This window comes from Thamnophis elegans, chromosome 6, assembly GCF_009769535.1.
Source record: "Thamnophis elegans isolate rThaEle1 chromosome 6, rThaEle1.pri, whole genome shotgun sequence".
Lineage (NCBI taxonomy): Eukaryota > Metazoa > Chordata > Lepidosauria > Squamata > Colubridae > Thamnophis > Thamnophis elegans.
This window is the reverse complement of record NC_045546.1, coordinates 57,286,857-57,308,408: the sequence shown is the minus strand read 5'-3', so window position 1 is coordinate 57,308,408 and position 21,552 is coordinate 57,286,857. Positions and strand designations below refer to the sequence as shown.

Genomic DNA, 21,552 nt, shown 5'->3' with positions numbered 1-21,552 from the left:
CGCGTGTTGGTCGGCGAGGCAAACAGGTCGACTACTGGATGGCCGAACCTCCGGGACAGCTGGCAGAATAGTCTCAGGTGCAGCCTCCATTCCGAATTCTGGATGGTGGTTCTGCTTAACCAGCCTGCTGTTACATTGTCTAGGCCGGAGATGTGGTCTGCCCAAATCGAGGCCAGGTGTCTCTCCGCCCAACGACCCAGAGCTTCCGCTTCCAACATCATAGCCAGGGACCGCGTGCCACCATGATGGTTGATGTAAGCTTGGCGGCTATGTTGTCGGTCAGAATCAGTACATTGCGGCCCCCAACCTGATCGAGGAAATGACGCAGGGCTGGTCTGGCCGCCCGAAGCTCTAGCCAATTGATATTGTGGGCGAGCTGCATCTGCGACCACCTGCCCTGGACCACCGAGGTCTCTAGGTGAGCACCCCAGCCAAAGAGGCTGGCGTCTGTGGTTATTATTCGGCACTCTGATTCCCTGAAGCAACTACCCATGAGGAGGGCCTCTGGCTGCCACCATCTGAGAGAACGGAGGACCTTCGGAGGGACCTGTATCACCAGTCTGGAGTTGTTGGCCTTGTGTCTCTGGAGACGGAGAAGGAACCACTGCAGTTCTCGCGTGTGTAACCGCGCCCACGGTACCACCGAAATGCACAACACCAGCTTCCCCATCAGCTGAGAGAGGGAGACAACTGACGCTGACCCGGTCGAGCGGATGCTCCTCATCAGGGCTCTGATGCTGTCCACTCTCTCCTGCGTAAGGAAGACTTGGCAGGTCTCGGAGTCATTGACCGTTCCGAGGTGCTGGATTCTGCAGGTCGGGTTCAGGTGACTTTTGGCAAGGTTGACTGAGAACCCATGGAGCTGCAGGACCTTGATGGTGGCATTCAAGTCCTTCTGGGCTCGCTCCCTGGACGACGAGTGGATAAGGCTTTTGTCCAGGTAGCATTCCAATCTTACGGGAAGAGACCGGAGATGCGCAGTGACAGCGGCCAGCAGCTTGGTGAACGTCCACGGGGCTGACGAGAGGTCGAAGAGGAGAGCCTTGTACTGGAAATTGCGATCGGCGAACTGGAACCTCAAGAACATGCGATGTGCCGGGTGTATCAGAACATGCAGGTACGCTTCTGTCAGGTCGATCAAAGTCAGCAGATCACCCTGTCTGATGCAGCCCAGGATGTTCTGCAGAGACTGCATTTTAAAGTGTTTGTACGCTAGATGTTTGTTCAGCTTCTTGAGGTCCAGGATCACCCTCACCGCCCCCCTGATGACTTGGGGACCAGAAAAAGGATGGAGTAAAAACCCCTGCCTTCTTGACCCCTAGGGACTTCCTCTATGGCCGCTATCTCCAGAAGATGGTCTATCTCCGCCCTCATAAGTTGAAGCTTGTGGGCAGACCTGGGGATGGGTCAGCGGAGGAAGGGTCTCGGGGGAAGGGACAGGAACCCCAGAGTCAACCCGTGGTGGGCCGTGTTCCTGACCCAACTGTCCGTCGTGGTCTCCTCCCATTGGGCGGCATAGAGCTGGAGGTGGCCGCCCATGGGGGGAGTCCTGCGACGGTCACTTAGATTTCCGAAAGGGTTTGTTGGAGTAACCCCCTCGGAATGGCTTGCGGTACACTTGCTGTCTGCCCCTATCCCTAAACGAGGACCTGTCCTGAGAGTGGTCCTGAGGTGGAATGTAGGCGCGACTGGGTCCGCCGGAGGAGGTAGAGGGCTCGTTGCTTCGAAAGGAATTCTTACGAAAGGCCTGACCCTTACGCTCCTGCTTCTTGGTGACTGGAGGCAGAACCTTGCATTTATCTTTGGACTCTATCAGGAATGGGTCCAAGGCCTCCCTAAAGAGCTTTCCCCCTTTGAAGGGAGCGGAAGCCACCTTCCACTTCACCTTCACATCTGCCTGCCAATGGCGAAGCCACAGCAGGCGCCTCAAGGTGTCATTCGAGGCCAGGGCCCTAAATGAAAATTTGGTGGCCGTGAGAGAGGAGTCAGCGGAGTACTCCACGGCGGCAATAATCTTATTGAGGTCCTGCATGGTCCTGGAGTCTCCTGCCAGGAAACCTGCCAGCAACTTTTGAAGCCAGAACAGGGCTGCCCTGCCAAAATAGGAAGAGGACGAGGAAGCCCACATGGCCCAGGCGGTAGCCAAGTGGGTCTTGTGAGCTGCAGATTCCGCCCTCTTGTCCTCTGCCTTAAGCCCTTCCAGCAAGTCAGCGGGAAGGGAAGAGGGAGAAGTGTGGGACACGATAGGGTCGTCCACCTGGGGGAGCTTCAGCAGCTCTTCCAATGGGGCCTCCATAGTATAAAGCTTCCTGTCCGTCCTACTAGGATTTGCCATGGACCCTGGCTGGGCCCATTGCCGTTGAATAATATCCAGGAACAATTGAGGGGCCGGAACTAAATCCAGGGGCGGAGGCACCTCCTTAAACAAGCCTGCGCCAGGATCCTGGGGACCTTTGGTCACGCCAGTGGCCTGTTCAGATGGAACTTTGGCCGCAGAGGCCGGAAGGCCCATCTGGGGCCCCGCTGCCTGGGCCCTGGTGAGAATGGCCCTGAACATAGCGGGGTTGAAAAGACCTGAACTGGTGGCCTGCTCAGGGGCGGGGTTCTCATCATCCGAGAGAACCGGGATCTCTATCTCTGCTTCCTCCAAATCCGAGACCTCACTAATACCCATGGGGGTAGGAGAGGCCTCCCTAGCTTCAGGCCCTTTGGGGCGTGCTGTGCGGCCCGCAATGTTGGGTTTAGGCGCCACAGTGGGAAGTTTAGCTGCCAGCTGTTGCATGCCATCAGAAATACCTCATGATATGGCACAAGCCACAACCTCCTCCATGACCTTGGATAACATGGCCTCCTGACCTTGAGGGAGAGGCGGCTCCAACTCAGAAGGAGCCAAGGATTCCTCCTCAGCCCCTGAATCCAACTCTTCCAAGGATTCCTCAGCCCTAGAATGGGCTGGGGACCCCAGAGATGCCCTGGAGGGATTGGGGGAAAACCCAAAATCCTCACTACTAGGGCCTAAGGGGGACTCCCCTTGCTAGAAGTTACTTCTGGAAGGCTCACCCGTTTCATTTGGAGTGGGGTGCATGGAATTTTTGCACTGCACGGCCTGGGCCTTCTGGAATTGTTTCTCCAGGGCCTTCTGGCGGTGCACCACCATTTTTTCCCTGGCCTTAGAGGCCATCCCCACTTTTGGCTGATTCTCCCTGGGGGAAGCGCCCACCCCAACACCCTTGGCTGTTGGATTGGGCCTACTTAGCTTGCTGGGTGTGGGCCCGGTCAGGTTGCCTCCTTGCTTCTCCTCGTTGCTGTGCTGAGGGCTGATCTGCTTCTCCATGAGCAATCAGAAGGAAACAGGCCTGATGAAGGATGGGCCTGGGCCTCACGTTGGGGCCTGAGAGGTACTGGGCCCTGGAACGTTAGATGAGGCCTTAATGGAGCTGGCTGTGGAGTCAGCCAAGTGCCCGCAGATCCACTTGAGGCAGGTAGGAAGGCTGGTTAGGCCGAAGTTCCCTGCAGCCGCTGGATTTTAAAAGGAGGGCAAGAGCCTGCCTGGCCACCCAGAGCAAGGCCCTAGGCTTAGGGCGGCCCTCCGCAGCGATCTGCTGGTGTGGAACAGGCTGCGTGACAAGGCAGGAGCCCAGGAACGGAAAACGCGCCAAATAAGTTATTCAAAATGACAGCCATTCGCGCACGCCCAGAGCATCGTTGAGGCTTTGGGGAGCCTAACGCTCCTCGTGAGGGGATCCCTGACTGCCTAACGCGCCCCTCGGACTCACGGGCTGCCGCCCAGAGAGCCCCGACTTCAGGACTTGCCCAAAACAGCGTCCGGGTTGTCAGCGCTCCAGGGAGCCTGTCCACGCGTTGCGGAGGCAAACGGAGCGATCGGAGGCTAGATTGCAACAAAAAAACCTAAGGGAATACTAAGAGGCTAAAATACTAGGAACTGCTCAAGGACTGGAGCCCCAGAAATACGTCATATAGGGCGACTGAGTTTTTTGAAACTGAGCCTCTGAGGCAACCAAGAGGCGGAGCTACAATCAATTTTAAAACTCAGTTCCTTGGGTAGCAAGCTGAAGTTAACCCAGGCTTGGACACTCCAAGCAGCACCTAGGAGAACTGAAGATTGTTTTGCCCTCAAAACTGAAGATTGTTTTGCCCTATCAAATAGCAATTAAGTTTATTTCTAAATATCCAGTCTTCAGTCTTTTCCTCCACTTCAAAAAAGCCTTAGATTTTGACTTGCATGAAGTTGTTCTTTTGTATCATCAGCTGCAACGCAAAAGATGAAAATGTTCTTGGCAATGCTGAGAGAGAACAGGAAAAAAGGAAAGTACTATCCAACTATGTTGTGGTGCCAGATTTTTATACCGCTTGGCAAGAGGATATAATGATGCCATACAGTAAATATCAGAGGTATTGTAGTTGCAGAATAATGCAAATTCTGCTTTTACAATTGGATTTAATTTCAGATTAGTTTTCCATGTTTCAGATTAGTTCAGTGCAACCTTGCATTTATTTAGAAACAGCAATGAGCTAGTTGACTCAAAAGGTTAAGCAGGATATTGCCCAGTTATCTTTTGGATGAAAGACTACAAGATATTAGCAAAGACAGAGGGAAGCTAAGAGGTTAAAAATAAAGTTTCAGGAAAAGGCAACATAAATCAATTCCATTTTATTGATAACAAGTACTGGTTCATGCAGTCACCAGCAGTAGACTGCAGCTGAAAGATTTTACCTGTATAAATCTCCTCAATATAATAAAATATTTAATTTATTATTTAACATTATTTGTTTGTTTGATTGATTAATAAATTCAATGAAATGGTTTATGAAATATTTAGGATACTGTGTAAGATTACATATTTATATTTCCTCCTTCCCAACATGAGACGTTTGGGAGCTCTTTAATCAAAAGATCTTAAAATCTTTCAAATGACTGTTAAAGAAGTACTAAAAAACTATGAATGTGCATTGTTCTGAATTCAATCAGGTTTCAGCAAAGATAATTTATATTCTGTTACCAGCACTGGGAAGTCATTCACCATTTAACCTGTCCATCTAACCTATCTAATTTATCTGACTTTTTAATAAAAGATTCACACAAACAATGTTGCAAAACAAAGCATCAGCATCTGTCATATTTGTTTTCAGTAATGTATCTGGAACTCACAAAAATCACACTGGGACTGTAGGAGCATTCCTGGGGATAAATGATTTCTATTCATTTGTTATTTTGTGATTGATCATGCTCATCTGGGCAAGTTTTATGAAAATGTTAATTTCCAATTGCATTTTGAGTCTGTGCCCATTATATGCTTCTAAATTCCAAATGAGCTCATAGAATCAATTTTGTTCTGATATATTTTTGCTACATAATTTTCTGAACACTATAGGGCAAATAAATATAGTGGGAGAGCAAGAGTCTTGTACTAACATCAAATCATGATGTAATATAGCCATAGTTAGATAACAAAAATTAACCAATCACACTTTAGCAGAGTTGTAGAAATTCAGTCCAAGTAGTTATTTATAGTTCAGTTTGTTATATAAATACAAATATAAAAGATTGGATTTTTCTGAACAAAACACATGAAATTATCCATAGGTAAATCTTACGTAATGCAAATACAGCCTTATTTTAAAAAAATACATTATTAGGGGTCTCAGGAAGGACTGAGAAATAATCAAGGCTGCTGTGAGATATTATCAGGAGGCTGAGGAAATAATATAAGGGAGAAGAGACAAAAGACATCAACATGTAAAAGAAGAGTCAGTTAGAACTACAAAATAAGGCCCAGGAGAGAAGTCTGGGAATAATTGTTGCAAACCATTCAAACAGGATTCATGTTAATGAATTTGCTGCAACAGAAAGTTACAGGAGGCAAGAGTTGAATAGTTATGTCAATATACCATTCAAATGGTAGAAAACAAAAGTAGAAGATGCCATCCATCTGTGGCTTAAATAGCAGAAACACAACATTTTAAGAATAAAGAAAGAAGGGAGCCACTTTGGTGTAGTGATTAAGGCATCAGGCTAGAAACCAAGAGACTGTAAGTTCTAGTCCTGCCCTAGGTACAAAGTAACCAGGTGTTCTTGTGCCAGTCACTCTTTTTCACCCTAGGAAAAAAACAGTGGCAAACCTCTGAAAAACTTTGCCAAGAAAACTGCAGAGACATGTCCAGGCAGTCATCAGGAATCAGTGCTGACTTGAAGGTGACAGAGACAGCAACAGAAAGAGAGATAGAGACCGAGAGACTGAGACCGAGAGAATGATAATGATGGGAAAATGCCTTTCTAAGCAGTTACTAATGCACATCACACAACTAATAAGCAGATTATTAATCTTCTAATAAAAAGCCATTTTAAACACAAATTTAGTAATTTAAGAAATGTATTAGCAAGACACTACACTATATAAATAAATGTAGCATGTAAACTGCCATGTGCAATTAAAAGCAGGGTCTAATTCAAACTTTGGATCAAAAGACTCTTAGAAGTAAAATGTATCAGCATAAATGTTCAGTTGCATGACTGAAATGTTAGTTTATAAGATTCACATTTCCAAAAGTATCTCTGGCATCATCTTTGAGCATATAAAAGACATGTAAATCATTACATCTGCCCTCCATTTGGTCACTAGTGCTGTGATCATCTCCTGGTTGGACTACTGCAATGTGCTCTGCATGAGGCTACCCTTGAAAAGAATCTGGAAGCTTCAACTGGTGCATATATATTGGCTCTGTGAGTTATATTGGCTGTGTGAGAGGTATGTGCCAAAGAAGGGCACATAAAACACTTCTTCTCTGCGAATTGCACTGGGTGCTGGTTTGCTTCCAGATCCAATTCAAAGTGTTGATCATTACATATAAAGCCCTACATGACATGGGCCAGGTTACCTATGGAACCGGCTTCGCCCCATCCCATCACCCTATCCTACTCATGCAGGCAAGGAAGGGCATGCTACTAACCTTGTCAGTCAGAGAATTCTGACTGGTGGGGTGAGGGAGGAGGTTCTTTTCTGCTGCTCCTGCTTTGTGGAACATTTTGCCTCCAGAGGTGAGGAAAGCCTCCAAACTTTTGGCCTTCCACAAAGGGGTCCAAACCTGGCTATGTAGCCTTGCGTGGGGGACATAAGGGTTCACCTAGCCATGGGGCTGGTTAGCCCCATAATTCCCCTGCCCATATTAACTCTTAATCTCCCACTTGTAAATCTATCTGTTGCAATTTTATAATGTTTTGCATTTTTAATCTTAAATTATTCGGTTTTAGTGTATTGATTAAATTGTACACTGCGCAAAGCCCCTCTGTGATAGAGATGGGTGGTTAATAAGTTTGATAGATGAATAAATTACATGAGAAGCTTTAGTCTACCAATCTATACAAAAATTAGATGGAAACTCTTTCTAGTTTTATCTTAAGCCTTTCACTTCTGGGAAAGCATGAGTCAACAGACAGTGTTTAAAAAGGCAATGACATGTAGAACAAGTTTCCTGTGTCAGCAACTATGCTGACAGTTGAAATGGAAATTTTTCATTGAAAACCACATCATAGCAAAGAAACGATCAAAATTATATTCAAAACATTCTTCTAGCTCTTGATTTTCTTTGTGGGGAGGTGGATATACTTTTAAACAGCCCTGAAACACTTACTGTAGAAATTGGATGCAGTTCTATCATATATTTTCCAAGTTTGTATATATTCTTGCCGCTTCCCAAAATATCTTTTCAAGAATTGTTGGAGCATAAGAACACTACCATTCTTCTTCATTGTAGATTGACCGTTGGCTTACCTGAATGGTCGTTCTCTAGGCGCTGCGGGATTGTCCAAACACGGGTTAACATCAGCTTGCTGCCCAAGGACTGATTTTAATATTTTTGTAGCTCCGCCTCCTGCTCTCCTGAGAGGCTCAGTTTCAAAAAACGAAAGAGAGTCCAAAAAGGTCATAGATGTAGATGCAGAATGTCCCACACTGGTGTACAGAACCCCGCGGGCACTCAAATGGGCGGGGTTGGACACTCCCGCAACGCCTAGAGAACGATCATTCAGGTAAGCCAATGGTCATTCTCTGAGGCGCTGCTTGGAGTGTCCAAGCACGGGACATGCCAAAGCCATGCTGTCCCGGGGAGGGAAGAAGAATTATATTCAAAACGCGGGAGTCACGATGACCTGCTGCAGAACTCTTCTCCCAAAGGAAGCCTCAGCGGAGGTAAAGACATCAAGTCTGTAGTTCTTGATGAATGGAGAAGGACTGGACCACATAGCAGCTCGACATATCTCCTCAATGGATGCCTGCGTGGCGCACGCAGCCGAAGTTCCGGCGTTCCTCGTAGAGTATACTTTATTGTATACTTTATTTGTATGCCGCCCTTTTCCCTGAGGGGACTCAGGGCGGCTCACAATTCGGGGGGAGAGTGCGCTGTGGTGCGAGGAGGAACCAGCCTGGCCTGCTGTTCATAGGCTATCTTGATGCAAGCTTGTATCCAGCATCCTACGGTGGAAGAGGTGACCTTCCTGCCCATAGAGACTGGTTGGAAGGATACGAAGAACCCCTCCGATTTGCGGAAGGGAGCCGTCCGTTTGATGTAAATATGGACCGTTCGACGAACATCAAGTTTATGCCACTGTCGCTCTCTTGGATGCCTGGGTCCTGGGCAAAAGTCTGGGAGAACAATTTCCTGGGACCTATGGAAAACGCTGTTTACTTTTGGGACAAAGGCCGGGTCCAATCTGAGGACAACACTGTCCGCATGGACAATGCAAAGGTCACCCCTGACCGAGAGAGAGCGGCCAACTTGGATATCCTGCGAGCTGAGGTGATGGCAATCAGAAAGGCCGTTTTGAGGGTCAGATGTCGGAGACCAACAGTCCAAAGTGGTTTAAAGGGGGGTGCGGACAGAGCTTGTAGCATGATCACCAAGTCCCAGGTTGGGTACCTGTGGGTGACGGGAGGACAGAGATTGGTAGCTCCCTTGAGGAAGCTACGGACCTGCGGGTGTCTGGTAAGTGGCAATTGAGAGTCCGTGGACAGGACAGTGGACAGAGCCGCAGTCTGACCCTGAGGGTGTTAGGGGCGAGGCCTTTGTCCAAACCCTCCTGCAGGAAGTCCAGGATCTGCGGAATGGTGGCAGAAGAGGCCACAATCTGATGAGTGTTGCACCAGCGAGAGAAGGAAGCCCAAGTAGCCTCATAGATTCTGACAATGGAGGGCCGCCTGGAGGCCTGGATGGTACGGATGGCTTTGTCAGAGAACCTGCTGAGTCTCAGGATGTCCCCCTCAAGTGCCAGATGGCCAGCTGCAGCCACTGGGGCTCCGGATGACGAATGGCCCCCTGGCTGAGGGAGATCTGATCCTGAGATATGAGCCAAGGTTGACTGACAGACAAACTGACCAGATCGGCGAACCAGGACCTCCTGGGCCAGTGGGCCGTTACAAGCAGCACTTCCGCCCTCTCTGACAGGGTCTTCCTGACCACCAAAGGAATCAGAGGAAGAGGCGGAAACACGTACAAGAGTCCTGGTGGCCATGGTGACCAAAGAGCGTCCATCCACTCTGCCCTGGGGCAACAGAACCTGGTGAAGTACCGGGAAAGTTGGGTGTTGGCTCGAATCGCGAACAAGTCGACCTGCGGGAGGCCGAACCTCCATGCCAGCTGGCGAAATAAGGATGAAGACGCCATTCTGAGCTCTGGATGGTGGTCCTGCTCAACCAGTCTGCCGTCACGTTGTCCTCCCACAAAATGTGGTCTGCCCGGAGGGAGGTCAGGAACCTTTCCGCCGAGCGACCTAGCGCCTCCGCTTCTGACATCAGGGCCAGAGACCGCGTGCTGCCCTGATGGTTGTGGCGATGTTGTCTGTTAGGATCAGCATGTTATGGCCCTCGATCTGACTGCGGAAATGGTGCATGGCTAGCCTGGCGGCCAAGAGCTCCATCTAGTTGATGTTGTGGAGCTCCGCCTTTGACCACCGGCCCTGGACCACCTGAGTCTGGAGGTGAGCACCCCAGCCAAAGTGGCTGGCATCTGTGTTATAACCAGGCGCTCCAGTTCCTTGAAGCAGCAGCCTTTCAGAAGAGCATCTACTGCCACCACCTGAGGGATCGTAGAACCTTCGGAGGTAGACACACTTTCCTCTTGGAGTTGCTGGCCTTGCGCCTCTGGAGCGGCAGCAGAAACCACTGGAGCTCTCGCGTATGCAGTCGTGCCCACGGAACCACTGAGATGCACGACAAGAGTTTCCCCATCAGCTGGGAGAGGGAAACTACCAATGCTGACCCCGCCGACAGGATGGACCTCACCAGAGACCTGATGCTGTCTATTCTCTCCTGCGTGAGGAAGACCTTGCAGTCCCTGGTGTCGATCACCGTGCCGAGGTGTTGAATTCTGCAGGTGGGGGTCAGATGGCTCTTGGTGAGGTTGACCGAGAACCCGTGTAGTTGAAGGACTCGGATGGTGGTGTCCAGGTCTCTCTGGGCCTGCCCCCTGGACAACGAGTGTGTGAGGATGTCGTCCAGGTAGCATTCCAGTCTTACTGGGATAGATCGTAGATGCGCAGCGATGGCAGCTAGCAGCTGCTTGGTGAAGGTCTGAGGGGCCGATGATAGCCCGAAGGGGAGGGCCCTGTACTGGAAGTGCTGGTTGGCAAACTGGAACCTCAGGAACTTGCAATGCACTGGGTGGATCAGAACATGCAGATACGCCTCCTTCAGATCTATCGAGGTCAAGAGGTCGTCCTGCCTGACGCAGCCCAGGATGGTCTGAAGGGACTGCATCTTGAAGCGTTTGTACGCCAGATGCTTGTTGAGTTTCTTGAGGTCCAGTATTGCCCTTACCCCTCCCCCCCGGGAGGATTTGGGAACCAGAAACAGGATGGAGTAGAAACCCCTGCCCTCCTGGCCCTCGGGAACCTTCTCTATAGCCGCTATCTCTAACAAGTGATCTACCTCTGCCCTCATGAGCTGGAACTTGTGGGCCGACCAGGGAGTGGGGCAATGGACAAAGGTCCTTGGAAGGGAAGGAAAGGAATTCCAGGGTCAAGCCATGACAGACCGTGTTCAGAATCCAGGTTCCGTCATGGTCTCCTTCCACTGGTTGGCGTAAAGCTGGAGACGGCCGCCAATGGGAGGATCCCACTGATGGTCACTTCGACTTCCGGAAGGGATGGTTGGAATACCCCCCACGGAATGGCTTGTGGAAGCCCTGCTGTCTGTTCCTATCTCTGTAGGAGGATTTGTCCTGGGAGCGGTCCTGGGACTGAGGGTATGACTGATTGTTCCCCCACCCCCGAGGAGGTGGAAGGCTCAGGGCTTTGAAAGGAACTGCGGCGAAAGGGCTGCCCCTTCCGGTCCGGCTTCTTGGTGACAGAGGGCAGAACCTTGCGCTTGTCCTTGGACTCCGTTAGAAAAGGGTCCAAGGCCTCTCCGAACAATTTTCCTCCCTTAAATGGAGCAGAAGCTAGTTTCCACTTGGCTTTCACGTCCGCATGCCAGTGGTGAAGCCATAACAGACGGCGTGAAGTTACGTTGGAGGCAGGTGCTCTAGAAGAGAACCTGGTGGCGGCAAGGGAGGCGTTGGCAGAATATTCTACGGCCGCTATGATTTTATTTTTTTATTTTTTTTAAATTATTTTTATTTTTTGTTACATAGACAACAATGGGAAAGGGAGAGGATGGAAAGAAAAAAAAGGGGGGGGAGGGAAAATCCATCTTCACATACAATATGTCGTTTAATCACAGGTGCATCCCTACTAAGTTTATACATCCCATATCTCTCTATTGTATATTTAATAAGCACCACAATAAGCTAGGGTTTAAAAAACAAAAAACAACAAAATAAAACAAGGGAGAGAGGAAAAAAAAGGGTGGGGGAAGGGGGGGAGGCCAAAAAGGACAAAAAAAGGTCCAAGAAGGAAAGGAAAAAAAAAAAAAAAAAAAAAGAAAAAAACCATCATCACATGCAGCATGTCGTTTGATTACGGTTGTTTTAACATCTACATCTTCAAATAATGTTTACCATCTCAGATATTTCCTCTAATGTAACTAAGGGTCTCATTTTCCTTCTACCATATATATTCAGTTAACATTAGCATTGTTTTCCCCCAGAGAATATACTTCTATTCATTGTTAACCTTGCATTTCATACCTTCAAACAGAGATCTTATTCCTTCATTGTTCAACATCGCTGCCTATATATACCAGTTTTCATTTGTTCCCCTATTAGAATTGCCTTATCAGCAGCGAAATATCATTATAATAAATTCTTAACCTTATACATTATATCACCAGACCTTATATTAGTACTTCCTTATATCATTGTTGAATTATTTCACAGCATAATTATATCATCATTTACTTTTTCCAATTAAGGCATAAGTGTATCATTTTTCATTTCCAAAATTTTGTTTTTTTTTCCCTTAGCCATTGATAAAACAAGTCCCATATCTTATAAAATTGTTCATCCTCTTGCTCTCTAATTTCAAATGTCAATTTACTCATTTCGGCACAGTCCATTATTTTTCGAATGATTTCTTCCTCTTTTGGTATTGTTTCATTTTTCCAGTTTTTTGCAAATACAATTCTGGCTGCTGTTACAACATTTACAATCAAATATTTTAAGTCTTTGTTGTAGGTTTCTGGTAAAATTCCCAATAAAAAGACCTCTGGTTTAAAGTCTATTTGTTTGTGTATCATTTTCTCCAACCACATGTGGATTTTAGTCCAGTATCTTTTGGCTTCAGTGCAAGTCCACCACATGTGGTAGTATGAGCCAGGTATCTGGTGACATTTCCAACACTTTTCTGATTTATTCTTGAACATTCTTGCGATTCTGGTCGGGGGTAGATGCCACCTGTAAAACATCTTATACAAGTTTTCTCTATATGCAGTAGACATTGTCATTTTGTAATTTTGAGACCACAATTTCTGCCAATTCTCTAAATCAATCCCATACTTAAAATTTTTCCCCCAAGCAATCATAGTTTCTTTAACTTGTTCTTCATGCAATTTAAACTCCAATAAATATCCATATAGTTTTTAAATTACTTTTTCATCAGTACCTGTTAGAATTTTGTCTAGCTCAGTCATTTTATTATAGAGACCTTTAGTTTTTCTATCTTCATTATATCTAGATTGTATCTGTACATATGAATACCAGTTCATTTCCATCCCTTCTTGCTTCAACTCTTGACTAGATTTGAGCTCACCCTCTGCATTCAATAATTCTATATATCTAACTGTTTGTTCCTTTTTATGTATTATCGGATACGAGAATGCTTCAATTGTTGATGTCCAGACTGGAATTTTTAAATAATGTAATTTTTTAATCTTTTCCCAATTTAACAACAACGCCTCCCTTATATAATGTCTTCTAAAATAACCATGTGGTTTAGTTCCCTTATACCATAAGAAAGCATGCCATCCCAACAGCAAATCGTGACCTTCTACGTTCAATAATCTAGAGTTTTTTAATGATATCCACTCCTTAATCCACATCAGGTTTTCTGCCTGATAGTATAGCTCCCAATCGGGTAAACCAAAACCTCCTCTTGATCTAACATCTTGTAGTAATTTAAGCTTTATTCTAGCTTTTTTCCCTTGCCAAATAAATTTCAAAACTATGATTTTATTAATGTCCTGCCTAGCTCTGGTATCGCCCGCTGGGAGGCCAGCCAACAACTTGCGTAACCAGAACAGAGCCGCTCTACCAAAATATGAGGAGGATGCCGAAGCCTTCATGGCCCATGCCGTGGCCTGGTGGGTCTTATGGGAGACCAACTCTGCCCTCTTGTCTTCCGCCTTTAAGCCCTCCAGTAAATCAGCCAGAAGGGCAGAATTAGACGTGAGGGAGACAATGGGGTCATCTACCTGAGGAAGCTTAAGCAACTCCTCCAGAGGGGCCTCCATGGAATAGAGCTTCTTGTCCGTACCACTAGGATTGGCCATGGTGCCCAGCTGGGCCCATTGACGCTGAATGATGTCTAAAAACAGCTGAGGAGCTGTGCCCTGATCCAGAGGAGGGTAAGCCTCCTTGAAAAGTCCCGCACCTGGGTCTTGGGGCCCAAAGGTGTCCTTGGTACCCTAAGCTGAAGGTGCCTTCTCAGCTGGCACCGGCAGACCCATTTGGGGTGCCGCCGCCCTAGTCTTGGTTAGGATAGCCCTAAACATGAAGGGGTTGAAGAGACCCGAAGAGGCAGGCACCTCAGGGGTAGAATTCTCATCTTCTGAAAGGTCCAAAGCGTCTTGCTCCACCTCCTCCCCATCGGATACCTCACTGATCCCAGTAGGAGCCGGGGAAGCCTCCCTAACCGGGGGCTCCTGAGAGCGAGTGGCACAAGGCTTGTTGGAACTGCCAGGGTTCATGGGACCAGGGGAGGCAATTGCAGTGGCAAAGGGTAATTTAGTGCCAACTGCTGGATCCCATCCGAAATACCCTGAGAGATTGCACGTGCCACCACATCCTGCATGGATTTGGACAACTGGGGCTCCTGGGCCTGAGGCAGAACTAGCTCAGCTTCAGAGGGAGCCAAGGATTCCTCCCCAGCAAGGGAGTCACCATCATCAAGGGAATCCTCAACCAAAGAATAGCAGGGGGACCCCATGGAGCTCTAGAAGGATTGGGAGAGAACCCAAAGTCCTCCTCAGCTGGCTGGAAAGTGGGAAGGGAAGGCCCTGCCTCAACATTGCTGGAATTGGGGCCTGCCTGTTGTTGCTGCTGAGCAGCCTGGGCCTTCTGAAATTGCTTTTCAAGTGCCTTCTGGCATCTTTCAGCAAGTTTCTCATCTGCCTTAGAGGCCTTGCTGACTCTGGGGCGCTTTCCCTTGGTTGGACACCCCACACCATCACCTTTGGCAGCAGGATTGGGCCTGCCGCGTTTGGAAGAGGTGGGCCCAGCTTGTTGTTCCACCTGCTGCTCCATCGTCTGTCTCAGAAGAGTAACAGCTGCAGAAATGGCTCAGAAAGTCAACCTCCTGGTGAGAAGATGAGTCTTGCAGGAGTCAGGCCAGATGGTAATTGAAGGCTCTGGGCAGGTGGAGCTGGAATAATGGTCCCAGCTGAGGAAAGGCCAGAAGCCTGCAGATCTGCGCTTTAGCAAGAGAGAATGGCTGGATTGAAGCCAGAAAACCCCGCAACCGCTTGGAACAGTCCAGGGAAGAGGAGAGCCTGCCTGGCAACCCAAAACTAGGCCCTTGCATTAAGCGCTCTCCGCTGAGATTTGCGAGTGAGGACAGGCAGCATGGCAATGGTCAGAGCCTCAGAAAAAAAGTGCGCCAAAATTGGATTCAAAATGGCAACCGCAACGCGCTCGTGCACCTGGAGCAACACCGGGGGAAGCTGGACAGCCTAATGCTCCGCGCTGGGGACCCTACTTCCCTATCCATCCCCTGGGCTCGTTAGCAGTAACTAACGAGCCTCCTCACGGCAACCAGGAGCCTTTACAATAGAGAAAGGCAGCCTCACTCCAGGAAGCCTGCCTCGTGCCAAACAGCTGATTTTAAAATGAAGGAAAAGCCGAATTAGAACGGAGGAGAAATTAAAGGGGAAAACAGAAGGTCTAAGCTAAGTAACCACAGTAAAAAAATTCTAGGAGCTACACTATACTGACTAGGAGAACCAGCTTGCTGCACAAGGGCTGGATCTCCCCAAAATGCGTCCTCTAGGGTGACTGAGTTTTTTGAAACTGAGCCTCTCAGGAGAGCAGGAGGCAGAGCTACAAAAATATGAAACTCAGTCCTTGGGCAGCAAGCTGATGTTAACCCGTGCTTGGACACTCCAAGCAGCACCTAGGAGAAATGTTGACTCTATTTTCCAAATTCATGTCCCAGGTTTCCTCACATTCAAAGATAATATTAATATTAATAAAGGAAGAAGGAAAGAATTTCATGATCTTGTAGCCATGAGCTTAACTACCTGCCCACAATGAATAACCACTGTTATCTGCTTGCTGGAATTAGGATGAAATTCCTTACCCACCACTATTAATTTCCCTAGATGTCAAAGGCCTCATTCAAATAAAATATTCACCATGCCAGCATGATGAAGGTTTTAAGATTTTGGAATAGCAGCAGAGGAGTGTTATGTACACAGCCTTGAATTCCTAAATGAACGGTGGGCTTTAAACCTATTAAATGAATAAATATCTGGCTTGTAATGCATATGCCATAGGCTGTTTTCACACAATAATGAAGGTTTGTTTTTTTAGCTTAATGTGTTGTGTGAGTTCTGCTAGATTGGTTTGAAAACCATAGCTTCTGGCTTAACAGGTATGTGAACTCTATCCATTTGGTCATTTAGTAAACCATGGTTTATTTTTAAAATCCTAATATCTTCACATCTAATGCAGTTTGCTTGTATTTGGCCTAGTATGACATGCAAATCCATGGATATTGTCTTTAATAACATATGGTACCACAGCCACTATGGCTTACAGAAAGACTATTTGTGTTTTTTTAAAGTTCTAACAGCAGTTTCTGTAAATGCAATAAAACCATTCTATATTTTTGTCATAGGTAAATATCACTGAGATCAATGGCATTTATTTCCAACATGTTAAATATAACAGTTGCTCCAGAGCCAGTCTTTCAACTATAATTTCCATTTTTCCCAGCTGCAATATTCAAAGCTAGTCTAGAATCAGGTTAAGTGAGTTGTATTTACAATATGTGCAAGATATCAGGTTGCCAAAGTCTGGTATATGGGCATATACCAAAGGCATATTAATTTTCTTAGGGAAAGCAAAAGGACAGACATGTTGAATGTTTTCATGAAAGTATCTAAAATCTACACTTCAAGAAATTCAAATTCAATATTATTCAACAATTAATCACAATGCTATAACAACACTAAAATGAAAGTAAAATAAGTTATTGACAAACCATAGCAGTCCTTATTAGGTCCACATCTACATGGAAGGAAGGAAGCAGTGGGGTACCACAAGGTTCCATCTTAGGCCAGTACTCTTCAATAAGCTGGCAGGAATAGCTAACACCCAATAAGATAGGCTCAATATCTAGATGGATCTTGACAGATTTGAACACTGGGCCCTATGTAACAAAATGAAATTTAATGTAGAGAAAAGAAAAGTCTTACACTTATGTAAGAAAAACGGAAAGTACAAATATAGATTGGGTGAAACTAGGCTTAATAGCAGTAACTGTGAGAGGGATTTTGGGAGTCTTAGTGGACAACCCGCTAAATATGAACCAGCAGTGTGCAGCAGCAGCCAAAAAAGCCAATGCAATCCTAAACTGCATTAACAGAGGGATGCAATCAAGATCAAGTGAAGCACTAATACCACTCTATAAAGCCTTAGTAAGACCACACCTAGAATACTGCATCCAGTTTTGGTCACCACACTGTTGAGATTCTAGAAAAAGTGCAAAGAAGAGCAACCAGGAGGATTAGGGGACCGGGGACTAGAAGAACAGTTACAGGGACTGGGCATGGCTAGTCTAGGGAAGAGAAAGACCAGGGGGGACATTATAGCAGTGTTCCAATATTTGAGGGGCTGCCACAGAGAGGAAGGGTTCAAGCTATTTTCCAAGGCACCTGAAGGCCAGACAAGAAATAATGGATGGAAGCTGATCAAGGAGATATTCAACCTAGAAATAAGGGGAAATTTTCTGACAGTGAGAACAATCAACCAATGGAACAGCTTGCCTCAAGAAGTTGTGGGAGCTTCATCACTGGAGGCTTTCAAGAAGAGATTGGACTGCCATTTGTCAGAAATGGTGTAGGGTCTCCTGCTTGGGCAGGGTGGTGGTGAACTAGATGATCTACAAGGTCCCTTCCAACTTTGTTAATCTAAATGAAAGCAAATGATCCCCTCCAGTAGAAGTTAATTTTTAAAAGCTTGTCAGCACTAAAAAAAAGTTATAGAGGATTCTGTTTGATTGTTCTTTTAGTTTCTGGAAGGAGCAGGACTACGCTATAATCTTTCCTTCAAAGGGAAAAAGAGGCACACTTATAGAGAAGCATACATAGCAAAGTAAGGGTCAAACACTTCCTTTTCAGCTCTCCCAATTCCCTGACCAAGTCCCCTGCCAAGAGCTTCTGTCCTGGTGCCAGTGTCTCAGCTGTTCTGAGAGCATAGTATTTTCACAAGCAAGAATGCCATGCACCTTTTTATGCCACTGGCTGTGCTCCAATTTCACAAAGAGAACCACCCAAGACTGGGAAGAACTTAAAATTCTGTACATGAAGGTTCTTTAGAAACATTTTCCTAAAGAGAGCCTCATCATCTTTGCCCTTTAGGTAGCGTGGGCTTTCAAAGGCAATTTCAGTGTGTGGGCTACTCAGAAAATAGATATACAATAATAAATAACAGTATCTGCCAAGTAATAAAGGAATCTAAACAAAGACCTACTCCTGAAAATTGAGTCCATTTTCAGAAATATATAATGTATCAAAACCACAATTACTAAGGTTCAGGGGATTGTAAAATATTGTAGGATGCCTCAACATTACATTACTGATATAGATAACTTTAACAATATTTAACAAATATCATCTCTTACCTATTGGCTACTCTAATAGGAACCAGGGCAAAAGCATACAGTACTGACCCCAAGGTCTTTTTTAAAGAGGCAACTGGATCAGAAAGTCCAGTTGCCACTTGAAAAAACACCTTTGGGACAACCATGACATGAATCACTGAGAATCTCCATAGACATACAGTATTGATTTAACACTTTTTATACAGTTACATAAGAACTATTAAATTAGCATGCTTATTTTTATGTTAAACAATACTGAAATAAAATGGAATATATAATGATAGGTTTGTGCAAACCTTTCAAAGGAGGTGCTTCATAATGCACAAAATCCTATACAAAGCACCTTTCACTGAAGCATTAAACAGCTACATCTTTTAGTATTCAAGTTTAAAAGCTGTTCCCAAAGGCAACCAGGATTGGCTTATGAAGCAGTTGAGTGAATCTGTAAAAAGATATAGAGTAGCATAGTAAAGGAAACAGAAGGTGGAGATTGTACAATCCAACTAGATAAGATACTTAAAAGTACATATTGTAGAACAAATCTTAAAGTATGGTGTGTCATATACATGGGTGAAACTTAGAAAATCAGAGCAGTCTTTAGGGTTGTGCAGTCATTGTAATGGAATACATGAATAATCTTGAAGAAAAAGAACGTTGGTCTTACCTGAACGTGTCTTTTAAGAGGAAGAGAGGGAGTGGTCACGTGTAGGTATTCTCAAAGCCTGATTGGTCCAAAGACTGAAAGCAAACTCTTAAATACTGGTGCCTTCCAATCCTAGCCCAGTTTCCTCGAAGGCAAACGGTAGAACTGAAACAACAAAAACAACAACAACAAACCCCCCTTCCCGGGAAACACCCGGGCACTCCCTTGGCCCAAAAGGAAAACCTCAGGGAGGGTCGTGACCACTCCCTCTCTTCCTCTTAAAAGACACGATCAGGTAAGACCAACGTTCTTTTTCCACATTAGTCCCAGGGAGGGAGCACAACAGACTCTTAAGGTCCAAGGGGAGCATCAGCCCTCTGCAAGACCCTCCGACCAAAGGACGTGTCCACCGAGGTAAAGGCAACCAGGCGATAACGTCGGATGAAGGGCGTCGGAGAAGCCCAAGTGGCTGCCCGACAAATATCTTTAAAGGGGGCCCTCGTGGCCCACGCCGCCGTGGTCGCCGCACTTCTAGTAGAATGGGCCGTTATCCCCGATGGGGCCGGATGACCAGCCACTCTATAGGCCTCCACAATGGCCTGACACAGCCACCAGCCAAGGGTGGCCGAGGACACCCTAGATCCTAAAGTTCCTGGCTGGAATGAAACAAACAAGGCTTCCATCCTACGGATCCCTGCGGTCCACCGGAGATAAATTCACGTCCAACCGATGCCAGAGCCTCTCCCTATCGTTGGACGGGCACGGACATAAATCGGGCAGGACAATCTCCTGCGCCCTATGGAAAGGAGTGTTTACCTTCGGGATGAAGGCAGGATCAAGGCGAAGCACCACCCTGTCCTGGTGAAAATGACAAAGGTCGTCCCTGGAAGACAGGACGCCCGGTTCTGAAATACGCCTGGCGGATGTAACCGCTATCAGAAAAGCCACTTTTAGGAACAACAACCTTAGATGAACAGACCGGATTGGTTCAAATGGGGGGCCTGTCAAGGCCCTGAGAACTAGGGGAAGATCCCACGTAGGGAACCTATGGACGGGGGAAGGCCTGAGATTAGTCACTCCCTTCAGAAAATGCTTGATCAGGGGAACATGAGAGAGGGAAGAAGACCCAACCCCACCCCCAAGACAGAAGACAAAGCTGACACCTGGCAGCGCAAAGTATTCTGTGACAGCCCGTCATCAAGACCTTTCTGCAGGAAGTCCAAGATGTTGGGAATAGTGGCCCTGTCGGGTGAAATACCAAGAGGGGAACACCACCGGACAAAGGCGCCCAGGTGGAGTTGTAGATGCGGGTCGTCGATGGACGCCTAGATGCCTCGATGGTACGAATGACTTCGGAGGACAGGTTAGCCCCCCTCAGTATCCGCCCTTCAAGAGCCAGGCAGTCAGATGGAGCCACTGGGGGTCCGGGTGAAGCAGGACCCCCGGCTGCAATCCTCCATGCAGGGGCCACTGACAACTGGACTAGGTCCGTGAACCAGGACCTCCTGGGCCAATAAGGGGCCACCACTATGACTAGTGCCTTCTCCGTTACCACCTTCCTGATGGTCCCCGGGAGGAGAGGGATGGGGGGAAAGGCGTATAGAAGGCCCGAGGGCCACCTGCTCCTGAGAGCGTCGATGCCCTCCGCAGACCAGGACTGAAAACGGGTGAAAAATTGGGGAAGCTGTGAGTTCGCAGGTGAGGTGAACAGATCCACCAGTGGAGTGCCAAACTTCGACAGAGCCTCTGAAACAACGACAGATGGAACTGCCACTCGCCATTGTCCAGAGTTGCCCGGCTCAGCCAATCTTCCTGGTGGTTGGAGAGTCTGGAGATGTGCTACGACACCAAGGACAACGGGTGTCTCTCCACCCAGGTGCCCAGCCTCAGAGCTTCCAGCGAGAGAGCTCGAGAATGAGTCCCCCCTGACGATTTATGTGAGCCTTGGTAGCCACATTGTCCATCAGGAGGAGCACATGACGCCCCTCCACTGAGGTCCGAAAGTGCAGCAGAGCCAGGCGGACCGCCTTCAGCTCCAACCAATTTATGTTGTGGCGGAGATCCGAGGACGTCTACCTGCCCTGAGCCAACCGGTAACCCACCAGGGCCCCCCAACCGAACCGCCTGAACGAGGGCATCATCTAAATAACATTGGAGCCGCACTGGGATGGAGCGCAGATGAGCCTCCAGAGCCGCCAGAACCTTCGTGAACGCCTGGGGCGCCGAGGCCAGCCCGAAGGGAAGAGCCCGGTACTGGTAGTGGCGGACTCTGTGCGAGAATCTCAGAAACCTGCGATGCAGAATTGGAATGTGAAGTTAGGCCTCCGTGAGGTCCACCGAAGCCAAGAAGTTCCCCTTTCAGATGCCCTGAAGGATAGATTTGAGGGAGGACATCTTGAATCGCCTGTACACCAGAAAACGG

General features: G+C 47.3%; 1 protein-coding gene across 5 annotated transcripts in view; it reads right to left on the bottom strand.

Annotated features, from left to right (window-relative positions):
- The window catches only part of AGPAT3 (1-acylglycerol-3-phosphate O-acyltransferase 3), a 114,677-nt gene that overhangs the window by 80,895 nt on the left and 12,230 nt on the right, over positions 1–21,552 (bottom strand). Inside the window, exon 1 of one of the 5 annotated variants that reach the window (XM_032219214.1) lies at positions 6,970–6,994. The exons of the other annotated variants lie outside the window; for them this stretch is intronic. The gene's annotated coding sequence lies outside the window, so the exon portion shown is untranslated. Of the gene's footprint in view, positions 1–6,969; positions 6,995–21,552 lie in introns of those variants that run through there. 5 annotated transcript variants of the gene reach the window in all.